Here is an 18,789-nt window from a genome sequence, read left to right as displayed (position 1 = left end):
AACAACAACAACAAAAGACAAAAAAAAAAAAAAAAAAAAAAAATTTTTTAAAGGTTATTCCCAAATAAAAACCCAGGAGAAAAGTCATCTAAGCTTACCATTCACTTGCTCACCAAAAATAGAGGAGAGTCTTAGCTTTTGCTCTTGGATCGAAGTCGTGTAAAATTAGTATGTGGAGTTCAATGTTGCTTTTCTTGCTCAGTGATTTTAAAGAAATTGAGTAGTTCCTGTGTGACTTTTTTTTTCTTTTCTAAACTTCATTCCTATGTCCCTAAAGGCTTGCCTTTGCCTTTAGTACTGGCCACCATAGTATTTCAAAAAGGGTTTGAGACATTTCCTTAAATATATGCGACCCAAAATATTGATGTTTTGAATGAATATCAAGTAAGTGCAGCTGTTTGGTTTTTTGTTTGTCTGTTTGTTTGCTTTGTTTTGTGCTGTATATGGAATGTGGAAATTCCCAGAACAGAGATCGAACCCGGGGCACAGCAACGACCCAAGCCACTGCAGTGACAACACCGGATCCTTAACCCAAGTGCAGCATTCTTTAATTCTTTGTACTATTTGTTACAGTTGTTATTTAAAGAACCAAGGAGGTATTAATTCTTTGTACTATTTGTTACAGTTGTTATTTAAAGAACCAAGGAGGTATTAGATGAAGACGTTGTACTCTTTTCCTCTTAGTCTAAATAAACACCAGGGTAACTGGGAGAAAATATTTAAGCAGAACAATTCAGTTAACTCCATACCTCAATATTATCTGCATTCCATTAGGTGTGACTATGAACATTTAATCATACCTTTTCAGTTGCAGTTTATGTTCACATTATATTTAAATACCTCCCAATATTTTTGAAAAAAATCTTTCAAACCTACATTTGTGACTTGTCCACAGATTTCTCATACCTTTTTTATTTTGGAGAATTTCAACTATAGGTAAAAATGGAAAGACTAGTACTGTGAAAGCCTATGTGCCTGCTACCTAGATTCAGCCCCCATGTTTGTTTCTCTCTCTGCATATGTTGTTTTTTTTTTCCTAACTGGACAATTTGAAAGCATTCACAACACTTTCACTCCCTTTTGTTCTTCCCTTTCCCCCTGAGCTTTTGATTGTCCCTCTCTGAACCCTTTACCAACTCAGCTTTTTGCTTTGCCCCTTAAATGGGGCATCCTAAATGGCTCCAGTTCCATCCTTTATCTCCAATGAAGCACTAAGACATTTTGTCCCTTATTAAAGCACTATCAGGTTTCAGTAAGAAGATGGAGAGACCCCTGCTTTGTGTGGGAAACCTCATGAGAATGTTCTGGGCTTTGGATGTTTACTAAAAAACCGTATCCCAAAGCTATTCAGAGGAAAGAATGTAGGTAGAAAGCAGAAATGATTTTGCCTGGTAGAGGCTCAGGGAAAAGATTTGATGGCGAATGAAGCTGAATATCATCTTTCTCAATTATAAAGTTGTGGAACATCATTTATCCATGATGAAGTCCTCTATCCCCCATCTCCACTCATAATTTAAAGTGGACAATTGCAAACCCCGTTAACAAAGTACACATTGTAACCCCAAAACACACAGTGCACCGTAATCTCTGGTCTTAATGCTTCACAGGGCTAATCAATCCTTTGTGACAGAAAGGACTGTATCTAATCCTTTAAGAGAACAGATTGCTAATCCATAAGTAAAAGAGAGAAGCAAGGCCAGTTCCCTGTGCTACCTGAGTGACAGATGAATGTTCCCTTCAGGAGTTAGTTCAGCGCTACTTAGGAGACACCACCTGTGCTGAGAATGAAGCCTCAGCCAAGGCGAAGTGTCCCTTGAGACCAGGACAGAAAAAGAATAAGCACACAATGCTGATCCATCAGGTAAAGAACTAGGAAGGAGGCAAGCTGAGTCCTTTAGTAAGTTTTTCTGTGTGTATTTTTTAAAAATGGAGTAAGAAAATCAGATGTTATCAGTCAACAAAATGCAGAAAATAAATTAGTGTGTAAGATGAACATTCGTAAGCAATACATGTTTATTATTGAGAAAGAAAAATTTAAAAAAGGAACTAGTTTAAAGCAAGATAGTTTCCTTTTTAGTTTTCTTTTATTTCCGAATATGGTAAAACTGCAGCAGCTACAGATTTAACAGAAGTAAAATGATGTTATTAGGAAGCCACAAATGCACTGGTTTGGGACACTGTTGGCTTTCAAAAATAAGACAGTTGCCCTTTTTGTTTTCCATTCCATATCACTTATTAAATACCCTCGGAGTTCCTGTTGTGGCTCAGTTGTAAAGAACCCGACTAGTATCCATGAGGACTTGGGTTTGATCCCTGGCCTTATTCAGTGGATTAAGGATCTAGCGTAGCCATGAGCTGCATTGTAGATGGCAGATACGGCTGGGATCCCATGTAGCTGTGATGTAGGCTGGCAGCTGCAGCTCTAGTTCAACCCCTAGCCAGGGAACTTCCATACGCTGAGGGTGCAGCCCTGAAAAGCAAAAAAAAAAAAAAACCTCTAGAGTTTAGTTAATAGTAATGCACCAATGTTGGTTTCTTTTTGTTTTGTTTTGTTTTTGTCTTTTTTTAGAGCTGTACCCACTGCATATGGAAGTTCCCAGGAGGGGGTCACACAGGAGCTGCAGTTGCCAGCCTACCCCAGAGCCACAGCAATGCCAAATCCTTAAACCCACTGAGCGAGGCCAGGGATCGAAACTGTATCCACATCCTCACGGATACTAGTTGGGTTCTCAACCCACTGAGCCACAAGGGGAACTCCCAGTGCTGGTTTCTTATTTTGGCAGCTGCATCACGGTAATGTAAGATGTTGACTGGTGGAAACTGAGAGTTATATGGGAACTCTCTTTGTGACTCTTCTGTAAATATAAGTTTTTTCTGAAATAAAAAAGTTTGGAGTTCCTGTCATGGCTCAGCGAAAACGAATCTAACTAGCATCCATGAGAACACAGGTTCGATCCCTGGCCTTGCTTAATGGGTTAAGGATCCAGCGCTGCTATGAGCTGTGGTGTAGCTCGCAGACATGTCTCAGAACCCGCGTTGCTGTGGCTGTGGCTAGAGCTCCAATTTTACCCCTAGTCTGGGGACCTCCACATGCTGCCAGTGCGGCCCCCCCAAAAAAAACCAAAAGAAAATGAACAATAAAAAGTTTATTATTTTTTAAAAAGCCCAGCGCCTATCTTTACCCTGGGGCAGAAGCTTGTTCTTCCTTCATGAATAGGCCATATATCTAGTTCCATTATCAAAGTGAAAAACCATCTTCTTACCAATCTCCCAAGCAAGAAATTTCCCATTGTATGTCACCAGGAGTCCCAGGTGCCTACATTCACCATAATTCCCATCTGACTTTACAGAAAATATATATTGCAATGAACAGTATTGAGAGATGAAAAGTGACAAAAAGAGGGAGGTCATTTATGCTGTGCTGATTCGATCATTTACTAACCAGGAATAAAAATAGATTTTTTTGATTTGATAAATGGAGTATAATAGAATAAGCCTTTTTTTTTTTTTTTTTTTTTTTTTGGCTTTTTTGGCTTTTTTGGGGCTGCACCTGTGGCGTGTGGAAGTTCCCAGGCTAGTGGTAGAATTGGAGCCATAGCTGCCGGCTATACCCTAGCTCACAACAGCGCTGGATCCCTGATCCACTGAGTGAGGTCAGGGATTGAACCTACATCCTCATGGATACTAGTCAGATCCATTTCTGCTGCGCCACAGTAGTAACTCCCAGAAGAAACATATTTTAAAATGTAAAGACAAATGCTAAAAAGAGCAGAAAGAGGGAAGGAGTGGTAATATACTGATTTCATCAGTGCTGATAGTATGGGGTCAATTGATCCTGTCTAAGGCATAGAGGATTAAGTATATTATATAACTTTATATTTATTAAGGTAACCACTAGAACAAAAATACAAATATGTATTTCCTTATAACGTATTAGGAAAAACACCCACACACACGATACCTGCCCATAGATGAAAATGTAGTCCAAGTAGTGAAAGATTTAAACAGTAACCAAACAAAAACAAAAACCCCACCTTCTTGGTGGACTAGCAGTTAAGAATTTGACATGGTCTGGAGTTCCCATCGTGGCTCAGTGGTTAACGAATCTGACTAGGAATCATGAGGTTGTGGGTTCGATCCCTGGCCTTGCTCAATGGGTTAAATATCTGGCGTTGCCGTGAGCTGTGGTGTAGGTTGCAGACCCGGCTCGGCGTAGGCCATCAACTACAGCTCCAATTCGACTCCTAGCCTGGGAATCTCCATATGCCACAGGAGCGGCCCAAGAAATGGCAAAAAGACAAAAAAAAAAAAAAAAAAAGAATTTGGCATGGTCACTGCTGTGGCCTGGGTTCAGTCCCAGGCCTGGGAACTTTTTCATGCCAGGGGTGGTACCTAAAAAAATAAATTAAATGAAAATCCAGAAAACGTTATAGAAAATGTGATACAGAATTAAGACCAAACATATATATGGGCTAAATTCACTTTGAGAGGCACTGTTGTCTACCAACAGCCATTCCTGTGCCTTTTCCCTGTTTTTTTTTTTTTTTTTTCTGTACCCTGCTTTTGTTTGGGGATGTACCCAGGCCTGTGGGGTGAGTCACTATTGTCTAAGCTTAGCCAGGCATGGGTATTCTTTGTCCTTTTGTCAGAATCCCTTACATCTAAGAGTAACCAGTTGTTGACCAAAGAAAAATATAGAACCTCAAAGTTTCAAGTTATGTTTTATTTGGGGACCTGACCAAAACCCAGGAGATAGCCTCTTGGGTAGTTCTGAGGAAGTGTTCCAAAGAGGTGAGAGAGGAGCCAGGGTACAGAGGCGTTTTTGGTGGGAAAACAAAACCAAAGAACCACATAGTCAAATATCAAACCATTATTGTTAATCACAAAACAACGGCTATTGCAAGTTAATGGTTTTAATGCTTTTTTATGTAGGGGAAGATGCGAGAGTCTGGGCTCATTGAAATTATTCCTTAGATGTGCATTTTAGCTATTGAGGGCCAGTATGCTGTTTTTCTCCAACCTGAGTTTCCCTCGGGGTGCACCATTGGGGTGACTGCAGTGGCTGATGCCTGGATTACAGGCAGCATTTGTTGTTTACTGGAATGGCAGACAACACCTTTTTTTTTTTTTTTTGTATGCACAGACATATGACCCATTCGTGTGGCTACTGAGATTTGAGGGGACATCTACTGCGGGGCTACTGGGAAATACATTTTTTTTTTCCCCTGATGAGAGTGGTCCCCAAGGGACAAAGGCTTTTTACCCTGACTGCACGTTCTTTTCTGCCTTTGAATGAACCTGTGATGTTGTGTGGGAGCCATTTGTGTTCATGAATCAACAAGAATACAGGCTGGCAGAGCAGGGGGAAGGAGCCTGAGATCTGATGACACTGCTGAATGAAGGCCAGCTACCGAGTTGCAGAGTGACTCATATCTTTCCTTGCAACTTTCTTTCTTCAGGCCTAGAATACAAAGAGGTCATGATTAATTTTGCTTAGCAAAATATTCCTCTCCGAGGCTTTTAACCATTTGCCGTTGTAGACCATTTAGATATTTCACTTGCAGCAGAGAAAGTTGATTTTGTACTAAAAAATCTTCATAGCCGAGAATCTTCTTGGTTTAGGATTACATAAATGGCCTTTAGATTGTGGCATAGAATTCCAGAACACTGGAAATGGTAATGCAATAACAGAAAATGATTTGGGAAGGAGCTTCTTGAGGTCACGCACATGGGTTACATAAACTGCTCCAGGCAGCCCTGAATTCTTTATTCTTATAAATGCTTAAGCAACTATTAGTCATTGGTACCTCTTGGCATCTTTTACTGATTCCTTACTGACTTGAATGACTTCCGAAACTCTCTAATAGACTTTCTTTCTTTCCCCCAGCTCCCTCTCCACTCAAGGGAGTGGCTATCCTTCATAATAACTTCCTAATAACTTCCTAATAACTCTGGAGCTCCTACAGTTATTCTAATTCTTATTTCTGTGTATCTTTGAGGCCAGCTTCCCTCCTAGCTCCTTGGGAGTCTTATCATCTCTCCTTTCTAAAATAAATCCATCCATTGTGCTCCCACCCTTCTGATGCCAGCCTGGAGGACTTCCCTTCAGCCCAGACTTCTTTCTCTCTCTGCCCTCCTCTCTCGGTTCCGGTTCCTTCCTCTTTTATCGGGAATTTTGCAACTGATCTCTGTAGGTGATCAATCCCCTCTTGCCCCAGCCCCTTTCTCCCTGGGGCAATCTGACCTCTTAAACCCGGGTTGTGTGCCCCGCCCGGGGTTGTACTCCTCCCGTCCAGAATCTCTTCCACTGCATACTTGGCAATCCGGTTTCTTTGCCCACAGCTACAATGAAACTGTTCCCTTAAAGGTCAACAATGACCTCTTTTTAGCTAAATCCATTATTCTTCTCTGGTTCCTCCTTCTCTCGATCTCACTATTGCATTTTTAGAAAACAATTACTCCTACCCTCCAATGCTCTCTTCCTTGGCTCCTGTTCTGTTTTCTTCCAGTTCCTTCTCCTTTTGCCTCCTATTCCTAGAACCATCCCTTCACTGGATATTCCCTTCTCAGTCCTTGGCTCCCTCTGCTCTTTGTTCTTTCACTCAAGGTCACATCATCTTCCCTACAGCCATTACTTCTGTTCTAGAAAAGGCCTGAGCATTTTCCTCACTTAAGTTTTAGTCCCTCACTGCTTGCTGCTCATTTACTCTGGATATTTTTCACTGGGACTGCAATTTTAAATGTATCACACTTCTCAAACTGGCTCCTCTTCGCATTTTCCTGCCTCTGGTCACCGCCTGGTCATTTTCTTAGTCACTGTGTTAGTTTGCTAGGGCTGCCATAACAAAATATAACAGAAACAACAGAAATTTAAGGAGACAGGGTGTTGTGCGGCCCAGCAGCTAGGGTTGCTGTTGTGATGCCAGTTTGATCCCTGGCCCGAGGAACTTTCAAAAGCAGAGGGTTCAGCCAAAAAAAAAAAAAAAAAAAAAAAATGTCTTTTGATGAGTGGAAGTTTTAAAATTTGGTAAATTTATCAGTTCTTTCCTTTATGGTTTTGGCTTTCAAAATATCCTTTCTATCCCAGGTCATGAAGATATTTTCCTGTGTTTTTCTTCTGTTTTTCAGTTGGATTTAGGTCAAGACGTCATCTCAGTTTTTGTGTATGGTGTGCTGGAGGGGTCAAGATTTTTTCTCCCAGCATATGGATATCCAGTTGTTTTGGCAACATTTTTAAAAAGATTCTGTTAAAAAAAAAAAAAAAAAAGATTGTTGATTTCTGATACCCGGAAATTGCAGATAGCCTAAAGTCAGTCTAATTTTTTGCTTTTTTTTTTTTTTGCTTTTTTTTGGGTTGCACCCGCAACATATGGAAGTTCCCAGGCTAGGGGCCGAACTGGAGCTACAGCTGCCGGCCTAAGCCACAGCCACAGCAACCAGGATCCCAGCTGCTTCTGAGGCCTCTACCACAGCTCATGGCAACGCCGGATCCTCAATCCACTGAGCAAGGCCAGGGATCGAACCTGAATCTTCATGGATACTAGTCAGATTCCTTTCTGACGCACCACAGGGGGAACACCCTGATTTTTTTTTCCTTTAAAGGTGACCTATTTTCCTCCATCTCTGAGTACTTTCTGGATCTTCTCTTTTCCTTAGTACATCTAATATTATCTGGCTTATCTTTCAGTATACCCTTTCCATCTGAAGATCCATGGCTATCTTAGCTTTGGCATATTTTCTTCAATGATTTCTCTAACAGCCTCTACTGTTGCACTTTCTTTGAGCTTTCTTTCTGAAACTCCTATTGGTAGAACTTGGACCTGGATTGGACCTCTAGGTCTTTTATATTTTCACTTTATTTTTTGTCTTTCTCTCTTTTCTAATGTCATATTTCCTCCATTCTAGAAAAAAAAAATTAAGTTTGGCAAGCATATTTTTAGTTTCCAAGTGATTTTTCTTGTCTTTCTGGCTTTCCAATTGTTTCTTATTTATAGCAACATGTTGGTTTTTGTTTGTTTGTTTTTTACATTAGGTATTCATTGTCTTCTGTAATATCTCTGAGAGTATTAATTAAATGTTTGAAAAAAATCTTTTTCTGTTAAAGTGGTTCTTGTGAAGTCAGCCTTTATTTTTGCTTCTTCCGTTTTTTTAAAAAATTCTATTTTATATAACTGAATTCCCCTGTGTGTCCGGTGATGAGGGGGTGCTTTTTTTTTATATCTGAAAAAGAGGAAATAGACCTGATTTTTTTTCTAGATTTGTTTGTCCTACTGTTGTATATTGGACTGTTTTCCTGCTAGTTGATTGCCCAGAAAACAGAAGCAATCGACCAGGAGTTCTAGTGTTCAGGAGCTAAACAGGGAGGTTTATAGTTATAAGGAAAGGATAGGGAGCTGGAGAGAGGAGGACTTTAACTTGGCTTCTGCCACTCATTCACCTTAGCACCAGTTCATCCATGTTTAAACTTATTGTCTGCTTCTTGTCCTGTTCCCAGATAAGGTTTTATGGCTTTATTTTATTTATTTATTTATTTTTTGTCTTTTTGCCTTTTCTAGGGCCGATCCTGCGGCACATGGAGGTTTCCAGGCTAGGGGTCTCATCGGAGCTGTAGCTGCTGGCCTACACCACAGCCACAGTAACATGGGATCCGAGCTGCGTAAGCTCACGGCAACACGGGATCCTTAACCCACTGAGCAAGGCCAAGGATTGAACCTGAAACCTCATGGTTCCTCATCGGATTCGTTAACCACTGAGCCACGACAGGAATTCCTATGGCTTTATTCACTTAAAAAATTCTTTATTGTTATTTTTATTATTATTATTATTATTTTGTCTTTTTTTTTGCCATTTCTTGGGCTGCTCCCTCGGCATATGGAGGTTCCCAGGGCCACAGCAGTGCGGGATCCGAGCCGCATCTGCAACCTACACCTCAGCTCAGAGCAACACCTGATCGTTAACCCACTGAGCAAGGGCAGGGACCGAACCCGCAACCTCATGGTTCCTAGTCGGATTCATTAACCACTGTGCCACGACGGGAACTCCTTTATTGTTATTTTAAATTGTAAGGGAGGGAAGACAAATGCCTGTGCTTAGGCTGTTATTTTGAACCAAAGCTTCTATCTTTTATTATTGTTATTATTATTATTATTGAAATATAGTCGATTTACAATGTTGTATTAGAACCAATGTTGTATTAGAACTGCTGTCTTTTTAAAATTATTTCCTGCTCTTTCTAAATGGGTACCATATGGTCTTCCACCATGTTTAGGTTGATATCATTACTGTCTCATGAATACACCAACTAGCATCTTATCTTCATGCCCTAAGTTATTGTGTTTCTTTTCCAGAAACTTCCTGCTTCTCTTCCTTCTCTTCTACCTAAGCCTAATGAAATTCTTCCCAACTTTTGAAGCTAACTTGAGCATACTTCTTCCATGAATCCCATCTATTTAATCCAGCTTTCAATGACCTTCCTTTCAGCTTACTGCTATCCAACTCAGCACCTGTCACTAACAATTCAGTTCTTAATTATACAGTCTAGTATTGCTCAGTTTTATTTCAGATGTTTATTATTATGTTGGTGACTATTTAAAACTCTTTAGGCAGAGGTATTTATTTTTCTCTATCCTTCAAAACATAGCACAGTATGCATATGTAGTAAATATTTGGTAAGCATTTACAATTGATTAAATTCTCTACTATATGCAAGAAGGGAGGTACACAGCAGCTCATATTTCTTTTTTTCCTGGAAACAGTAGGAGGCCTGTCTTTGAATTGGAAGCTGAATTGGGAACACTCCATTCTAGGCTAAAGAATGCCTATTCTTCCACACTAAGGGAAAAAACAGGTTTGTAGTATAAATGTTTGCTGAAAGCAATAGCCATAGACAGATCCACCAGAGTCGAATCAATGGAAGCAAGAGTGGTTTGGGGAAAAAAATAAAGTAGCGAAATGTGATGGAAAAATAGATTTTATAGTCTAGAATTTCCATAGCATTGCTAACAGTGTCATTTTTAATTAAAAAGGAAAGAGGGGAGTTCCCATTGTGACTCAGCCAGTTAAGAGCCCGACTAGTATTCATGAGGATGTGGGTGCATCCTTAGCCCCGGTCATTGCCGTGAGCTGTGATGTAGGTCACAGACAAAGCTTGGATCCTGCATTGCTATTGTGGTGCAGGCAGGCAGCTATAGCTCTGATTCAGCCCCTAGCCTGGGAACTTCCATATGCCGCAGGTGCAGCCCTGAAAAAAACAGCAACAACAACAACAAGGGAAAGAGGTCTACTGGTAGAACAAGAGCAAGAGAATTTTTTTTCTTTTGGCCTCACCCGTGGCATGCAGAATTTCTTGGGCCAGGAAGCCAGGAATCAAACCCTCACCACAGCAGTGAGCCAAGCCACAGCAGTGACAATGCCAGATCCTTAACCCACTGAGCCACCAGGGAACTTCCAAGAGAATGAGAAATAATATGCTTCTGGTAGTCACATGGAGGTTCCCAGGCTAGGGGTTGAATTGGAGCTATAGCCACCGGCCTATGCCACAGCCACAGCAATGCCAGAACCCAGCCGCATCAGTGACCTATACCACAGCTCATGGCAACACCGTTTCCTCAACCCACTAAGCAAAGCCAGGGATGGAACCCGTGTCCCCATGGATGCTAGTCGGGTTTGTTAACCACTGAGGCTATGACAGGAGCTCCACTTCTGGTAGTTATAGGCGCTATTCACCAAATACATCAGCTTCACCACCCTTCTGGTGTACTATCTTCATGCCATGAAGCTAGGGGTAGCCATGTGACTTAAACTTTGATCAAAGAAACGAGAGTGGGAGTCATGTCACTTCCAGGCAGACTCTTTAAAAGCCATTGAGGGATTTGTCAACTTCCTGTTTTCTGCTTCAGTGATCATGGAAGCTTATGAGGTTCCACAATTCTGAATTCCTAAAAGTCCATAATGAACAGTCTCTCTGCAGGCCTGTGATGAAAGTATAGTATAACAGGTAAATCCTTGTTATTTAAGCCACTGAGTATAAACTACTGCTGTCCAGGGTCAGCAACCTACAGCCTGCAGGCCAGCTGTTTTGGCAAAATTTTACTGGCACACAGCCATTCATGTTTATTTCTTTATTATCTTTGACTGCCTTCAGTGCTACTACTGAGTTGAATAGTAGCCACAGAGACAGTATGGCCTTCAAGCCAAAAATAGTTACCATCACTCTTTAAGAAAAAGTTTGTTGACCTCTAACCTAACCTAGCCTGTGATGGAACTAGAGATCTTTGATAAGGGCCCTTATGTGGCTCCTATTTGTTTTGTGCATAACACGAGTGATGTTTCTTCCTTCCTTCCTTCCTTCCTTCCTTCCTTTCTCTCTCTCTCTCTCTCTCTCTCTCTCTCTCTCTCTCTCTCTCTCTCTCTCTCTCTTTCTTTCTTTCTTTCTTTCTTTCTTTTATTTAAGGGCCACACTCACAACATATAGAAGTTCCCCTGGCTATTCTTTCTTTCTTTCTTTCTTTCTTTCTTTCTTTCTTTCTTTCTTTCTTTCTTTCTTTCTTTCTTTCTTTCTTTCTTTTATTTAAGGGCCACACTCTCAACATATAGAAGTTCCCCTGGCTAGGGGTCAGATCAGAGCTACAGCTGCCGGCCACAGCCACAGCCACAGCAACATAGGATCTGAGCCGAGTCTGTGACCTACACCACAGCTCACAGCAATGCTTGGATCCTTCACCCACTGATCGAGGCCAGGGATCAAAGCCGAGTCCTCATGGATCCTAGTCGGGTTCTATGCCACTGAGCCACAACAGGAACCCCCACAATTGATGTTTCTATAGCCAGCCTCCAAGATGGCCCTGATGAGCCCCATCTCTTGGTATCCACACTCTTGTGCAGTTCCTTTTCACATTGACTGAGGTGTGGCTTATATGACCAATATGGGTGCAGGGTGACTTCCAAGCTTCCATCTCCCTCTCTCTTAGACATCTCTGGAAGACACTCAAGAAGCCCAATGGAGAAGCCCATGTGGTGAGAAACTGAGGCCTCCTGCCAGCAGTCACCTGAGTCGAGCCTTCCAATGACTTGTTCCCTTGGCCACTATCTTGACTACAACCTCATGAGCGACTCTGTGCCTAAATCGCCCAGTTAAGCTGCTCCTGATTTTCTGCCCCACAGAAATTATGAGATAGTAAATGTGGGTTGTTTTAAACCACTAAATTTTGGCATAATTGGTTATGCAGAGATAATGCAATGTTCAAATGAAAAAGAGTGTCGGTACTCTGTACACTTATGTATATATTTGCACATAGCATTTTATACACACACATATTATTTTGTCACTGAACAAAGAATGTATGTACTTTCGTAGAGTATACTTGCGTGAATATAGATAAGTTGGAATTATGCTGTGAAAGAAATTATTATACCTGTGTGTTATCTTTCCCATTCCCTTTTCAACATCAAATCTTTTGGGGAAAAAGATGAAATGTGTTCTGGAAAGGAAGGAAAAAAATTCACCAGATATTAAAATTTTCCTTGATACATTAATTGCTCAAATTTGCCTTAGGTTTTTTTGTAAGGGAATTGGGTAGAATGGATAAAGCAAAGTGTTTTTTTTTTTATTTGTTTGTTTTTTGTTTGCTTTTTAGGGCCACCCCTGCAGCATATGGAGGTTCCCAGGCTAGGGGTTGAATAATACAGCTGCCAGCCTACACCAGAGCCACAGCAATGTGGGATCTGAGCAGTATCTGTGACCCTACACTGCAGCTCACGGCAACGCCAAATCCTTAACCCAGTTAGCGAAGCCAGGGATCAAACCCACAACCTCATTGTTACTAGTTGGATGCGTTTCCGCTGCACCACAACGAGAACTCCCTAGAGCAAAGTCTTTATAATATTTTAACATTTTATATCTAATGGTGACCATGTATGGCCAATAAAAATGTCAGAAGCCTGATTTTTTCCAGTTGACTGCGATAACCTTCCTATATACCTTAAATGGAATAGTAATAGCATTTGAAATTTGGGGAACGACAGAGAATAAAAAATTTTTTTGAAATAAAGTTAATAGTCAAGAAGAAGCAAAAATTAGTTGGAACCAAGGCTCACAGAAAGTGAAATTAAAATGTTTCTGATGTCATTTTCTTTTTCTTTTACAAATTGCAACTAACAGAGATAATGGGTAAAACATTCCTTCTCAAATGGTATCAGCAGATTCTTTTGGACATCGATCCATACATCTTTAACTCAAAGTATAAATAGGAGGGGGCGAGGTAATGTTTTTTGAATAATACCTGTAGGTATAAAGCATGAGAAGTGGAAAAGAAAAAAGGAAAGTTAGGAGGGAGAAAGAAAGAAGGGAAAGAAGGAAGAGGAGATTAAAAATTTAAAAACACCTGCTTATTCCTCTGGTTTTTAACTGTGTTCCATACTCAGGACAATGCTAGTTACTATCCAAATCTTATTTTCCAAGGCTATAATCTGTTTTAGGCCCTCAGTGAAGTATTCAGCTATCAGCCTGCAAATAAGTACTGCACAGTTTGGGCCTACATGAAATTACAGTAAGACTGGAGGAGAAATTAACTCTCTCCTTATACCTCCCCAACAAAAGGGTAAGAAAAGGCATCAAAAACAAACAGTTTCTCCTTTTTATATCATTTTTGTTTGGTAATCATGTGACTCTGTTGTGGAGGGGAGGGCTGTATGTGTTTGAGTACGTTTTATGAATAAACCCTATTAGACTGTGGAATTTTATTACCCTAGACCATCAGTTACCTTAGACAGTAAACCAGTGAAGTTGAAATCTGGAGACCAGGCCCCTGCTGCTGCTTTTAGGATCAAACTGGAAGAGTTTAAGAACTAGTTTTTTGGGTTTTTTTGTTTGTTTGTTTGTTTTTGTTTTTGTCTTTTTAGGGCCACACCTGAGGCATATGGAAGATCCCAGGCTAGGGGTCCAACTGGAGCTGCAGCTGCCAGCCTACACCAGAGCCACAGCCACTGCAATGCCTGATCCTTAACCCACTGAGCGAAGCCAGGGATGGAACGTCCTCATGGATACTAGTCGGGTTTGTTACTGCTGAGCCTCACTGGGAACTCTCCAGAACTGGTTCTTTAGGCCTGAATTGACTTAAGCATAAACTTGTTCTGTTTTTATTTTATTTTGTTTTTTTGTCTTTTTGCCTTTTCTAGGGCCGCTTCCGTGGCATATAAAGGTTCCGAGGCTAGGAGTCTAATCGGAGCTGTAGCCGCCGGCCTACGCCAGAGCCACAGCAACTCGGGATCTGAGCCTCGTCTGCAACCTACACCACAGCTCACAGCAACACCGGATCCTTAACCCAATGAGCAAGGCCAAGGATCAAACCTGCAACCTCATGGTTCCTAGTCGGATTTGTTAATCACTGAACCACCTTGGGAACTCCAAACTTGTTCAGTTTAGATGTTTGTCATATTTATTAAACTGTAAGTCATACATCTGACCAAAACTCAAGACCCATGTCTGATAAACTTAACAGCACTAATGGAGACAAAATATTTGAGAATTCCTGAAAAAGCTAGTGTGTGTGTGTGTGTGTGTGTGTGTGTGTGTGTTTAGGGGGAGTTTTGAGAAACTCAGATTTTAATAGAAGAGAATTTGTGTTCAGACAATGTATATTTCAAAGGTAAAGAAAAAGTCTGATTCTTTTTAGCATAGTCAAGAACAGTTGTCAGATATCTTATCGGCAATTTTATTGTCATATATTTAAGCTATGTAAACATATCCTTGAGTAATCACTTCTTGGGAAAAATGCAGAAAAATTGGTTTGCCTAGAGGGTGAGAGGTTAACCTTGGAGCCATCTGGATTGTTTCTTCTGGGAAGAGGTTGACACGAATCTTCCTAACAAGTTATTTAATAAAAATGTAAATTTCTGTGACAGTATCTGCATTTCAACATAGAAAATATCACATATCTAACTTAAACCCTCTATGGGGAACAATTAATTTAAACCCCCCAAGGCGAAATTAAGCAGGTATTTTTAATCAAGGTGCTACCATCATCACTGTGCAAATCACATTGTGTTTGAAGCAGCCTAACTCTAAAGAAGCCATTTCTAACATAATCAAGTGGACTTTTCCCATAGTTAACAAAGCTGAACCTTAAGGGAGTTGTATCTGACTTTTATCTGAATTTCATAGAGGAATGTTATCGTTATGGCTTCTTAAAAATGTGTTTCCATTGATTATTCTTCTCATTGTACAGTCCTTTCAAGTTGTAGAGAAACCTGAGCTAGAAGTGTTTTCTTCCTCCAGGGCACATTGGTGCTGTGCTTTGGTTCATCTCACTGAGACCTAGATCCACAGCACACAGTGTCTGAGGATTTGTTCAGCTTGTGATCGGGTAGCTCCAATTCTATTTCAAAGTAGCTGAAACAGAAAACTTCATTTTTTTTACCTCAACATCTGCCCCATCCTGTTTTTTTTCATGATTACTACAAAAATTATACTTTTACTATAAATGTAAAATTTTTTTCAGTTGTTTCATGACATCAAAAGCACAAGAAATGGAAGAAAAAAAAGATAAAATGAATTTCAACAAAATTAAAAACTTTTGTGTTGAAAAGACCCCACACCAAGAAAAGGCAAACCCATAACCCACAGAATGTGAGAAAATATTTGCAAATTATATATCTGATGAGATTGTATAATGAAAAGGCAAGTAACCCAACTCTAAAAAAAAAAAAATGAGCAAAATCTCTGAAGAGAGATTCTCCAAAGAAAATAGAGTGACCAAAATACATGAAAAGGTGCTCAACACCATTAATTATTAGGGAAAGGCAAATAAAAACCAATATGAGATACCCACTTCACACCCACTAGGATGACTATAATCAAAAAGACATTTAATAGGAGTTCCCGTTGTGGCTCAGTGGAAATGAATCCTACTAGTAACTATGAAGTTATGGGTTTGATCCCTGGCCTCGCTCAGTGGGTTAAGGATCTGGCGTTGCCATGAGCTGTGGTGTAGGTCAAAGATGGGGCTTGGATCCTGTGTTGCTATGGCTGTGGTGTAGGCCGGCAGCTATAGCTCTGATTTGACCCCTAGCCTGGGAACCTCCATATGCCAAGGATGCAGCCCTAAAAAGCAAAAAAAAAAAAAAAAAAGACATTTCATAACAAGGATGTAGAGAAATTAGAGCGCTCATACACTGCTGTCTAGAATCTAAAATGGTGCTACCACTTGGTAAAAACAGTCTGGCAGTTTCTCAAATGGTTGAAGATAGAGTTAACATTTGCCCCAGTAACTCCACTCAAGAGAATAGAAAATATAAGTCTACACAAAAACCATGGCACCGAGAAGTTCCTGGGCCAGGGATCAAACCTGAGGACCAACAGTATCCAGAGCCACATCAGCGACAACACTGGATCCTCAACCTACTGAGCCACCATAGAGGACTCCTGATTTGTACACTTTAAATAGATAAATTCTGTGGTGTGTGAATTACATTTCTAAGGAAGTTTTTATTTTTAATCTTCTATGGCAATGAGCATGGATACAAATCGGGGCCAGATCAAGAAGACATGAACAAATATTAGTGAGGCAGAGGAGTTACTGATTATACAAGTTTCTTATCAGATATGTAATTGCAAATTTTTCCCCCTTTTAGGGCCACACCTGAGGGATATGGAAGTTCACAGGCTAGGGATCGAACCAGAGCTGCCAGCCTACAACACAGCCATAGGAACACCAGATCTGAGCCTTGTCTGAGAACTTCACCACAGCTCACAGCAATGCTGGATCATTTAACCTACTGAACAAGACCAGGGATCAAAGCCAAATCCTCATGGATCCTAGAGTCCGGTTCGTTGCCGATGAGCCACAATGGGAACTCTTATAATTGTAAATATTTCCTCACATTCTGTGGGTTGTGTGTGGGTTTGACCTTTCTTGGTGTGGTGGTGTTTGCAACACAAGTTTTTAATTTTGTTTAAGTCCATTTTATCTGTTTTTTTTCTTTTGTTTCTTTTATGGTTTTTTTGTTTGTTTGTTTTTGTCTTTTTAGGGCCGATCCTTGGCATATGGAGGTTCCCAGGCTAGGGGTCAAATCAGAGCTGTAGCTGCCAGCCTACACCACAGCCATAGCAACACAGGATCCAAGCCCCATCTTTGACCTACACCACAGCTCATAGCAAGCCGGATCCTTAACCCACTGAGTGAGGCCAGGCATCAAACCTGAAACCTCATAGTTCCTAGTGGGATTCATTTCCCCTTTGCCACGACGGGAGCTCCTCTTTTATGTTTTTTTTAAAACAATGTCATAAACTGCCAGAAATCCTCAATTTTACCCATGTGAGTTTTCTTAACAGTTATCATTATGTGATTGCGAAATTCAATCAGGGAAAATACTAGCCAAATGCTAGATTTATCTTTCAAGGTTAATAATCATTTGGAAACCTCAGGAATCTCACCCTTAAGTTGTGAACAATTTATTCTAAGGGTCAAATTATTATTTTGGCTCATAGGTGAAAAAAATATCATTATAGGCAATCTATTTTGATTTTACCAAGTGAAGGGCAGTAATATGGACAATCAAGAGAGTTCTAAAATTTCATCAGAGAGTAGGTCATAAAGGATTATGTAGGTTTTGCTTTTGTTGAAGGTTGACCTTAGCTGATTACTTTTTTTTTTTTTCTGATTATTTAACTGAGTTTTTATAGGCACGTTGGAGCTCTGAAAATTGGGACTCAGTGCCCCTTGGTGCCAAAGACGTGTGATCAGAGATGTGTGAGTCCGTCTCCCAGTCCCCTCTCTTCATATTTTGAGGAAGACAGAAAACCACGTAAGGGACAAGCCCTAAGTCTAGGGTCCTGAGGGATCACCATAGAAATTGTGTTGTATAAAGTAGGTTTAAAATGCTCCACGAGGCAGGTCAGCAGGTCAGCCGTTTCTCTCCTAAGGCACGGCAGCAACGCTCCAACGGCGTCTTTGACCTTTTAACGCCCTCTCTCCCTGCGCACGTGGCGAGGTGGGGGACAGAGCCTTGTGCGACGGAGCCAGCGTGCAGCAGAAAGCATGGGCCACCTTCTGTGCACGCTGTTTAGATTCCAAGTATTGGAGATTAACTCTCAGTAGCAGGATACCGCGGGGCCGACCCCCCCCCCAAAAGGACTACCAATCAGTGGGTTAGAAATAAAGCCACTACGAGGAAAAAGGAGAATCTCCGCCTACTCGTCCAATACACACTTTCTTTTCCTCCTTCACCCCGCCCCACCTTCGCAGACTCTCCGCCCACCGGCTCCGCCCCGTCCTCCCGCGCCCAGCCGGAGTCTCCAAGGCGGAGACCCGGGAAGAGAGAGCCCATCCGGGTGCCTGGTCGGGGAGGGCATAAGGGCGTGGCTTTATGACGACGGCGGTGGGAGGGTGGCGAGTGGCCAACTCCGGAGACTGGGCCCTCCTGACAGAGGGGGCGGAGGGAGAATGGGTAGTTCCTTTCCACGCCCTATGGAAACTCCCTACTGGGCAAGAGGGGAGTCTTCATCCTCAAACTCCCCTTTGAGGCGGGAATATTACCTAAAAAGTTTAATTTCAAAGAGTCACCCTTTTAAAAGCTTGCTCACACCTTCTCCTGCTCTTCTTTCCTTCTTCCTTGATAACCACACAAAGCTTCCTACTCCCACCAGTCTTTTCTCCCCCTTCACTTCTGCGCAGATGGAGGCGGCCCGCGGGGGTGCGCCGCCGCAGAGAGTTCTGGGCGGTGCCGGTGAGGGGCGGGTGACGCAGCGGCCGTCGCTGCCATTTTAAGTTGTTTGTTCTCGCGTCCCTGCTC

The 18,789-nt window shown here is 41.4% G+C and overlaps 1 protein-coding gene across 1 annotated transcript in view; it reads left to right on the top strand.

The window, feature by feature from the left end:
• LOC146401231 (uncharacterized) overlaps window positions 1-12,943 on the top strand; it is a 55,834-nt gene extending 42,891 nt beyond the window's left edge. Inside the window, exon 3 of the mRNA XM_084967581.1 lies at window positions 11,970-12,943. The gene's annotated coding sequence lies outside the window, so the exon portion shown is untranslated. The remainder of the gene's footprint in view (window positions 1-11,969) is intronic.
• The last annotated feature ends 5,846 nt before the right edge of the window (window positions 12,944-18,789 follow it).

Source organism: Sus scrofa, chromosome 7 (assembly GCF_054392235.1).
Source record: "Sus scrofa isolate SSC_HxYL_T2T_F1_AM1 chromosome 7, Sscrofa_HxYL_maternal_Yorkshire_Landrace_v2.0, whole genome shotgun sequence".
Taxonomy (NCBI): Eukaryota; Metazoa; Chordata; class Mammalia; order Artiodactyla; family Suidae; genus Sus; species Sus scrofa.
This window is presented reverse-complemented; position numbering and strand designations above follow the sequence as displayed.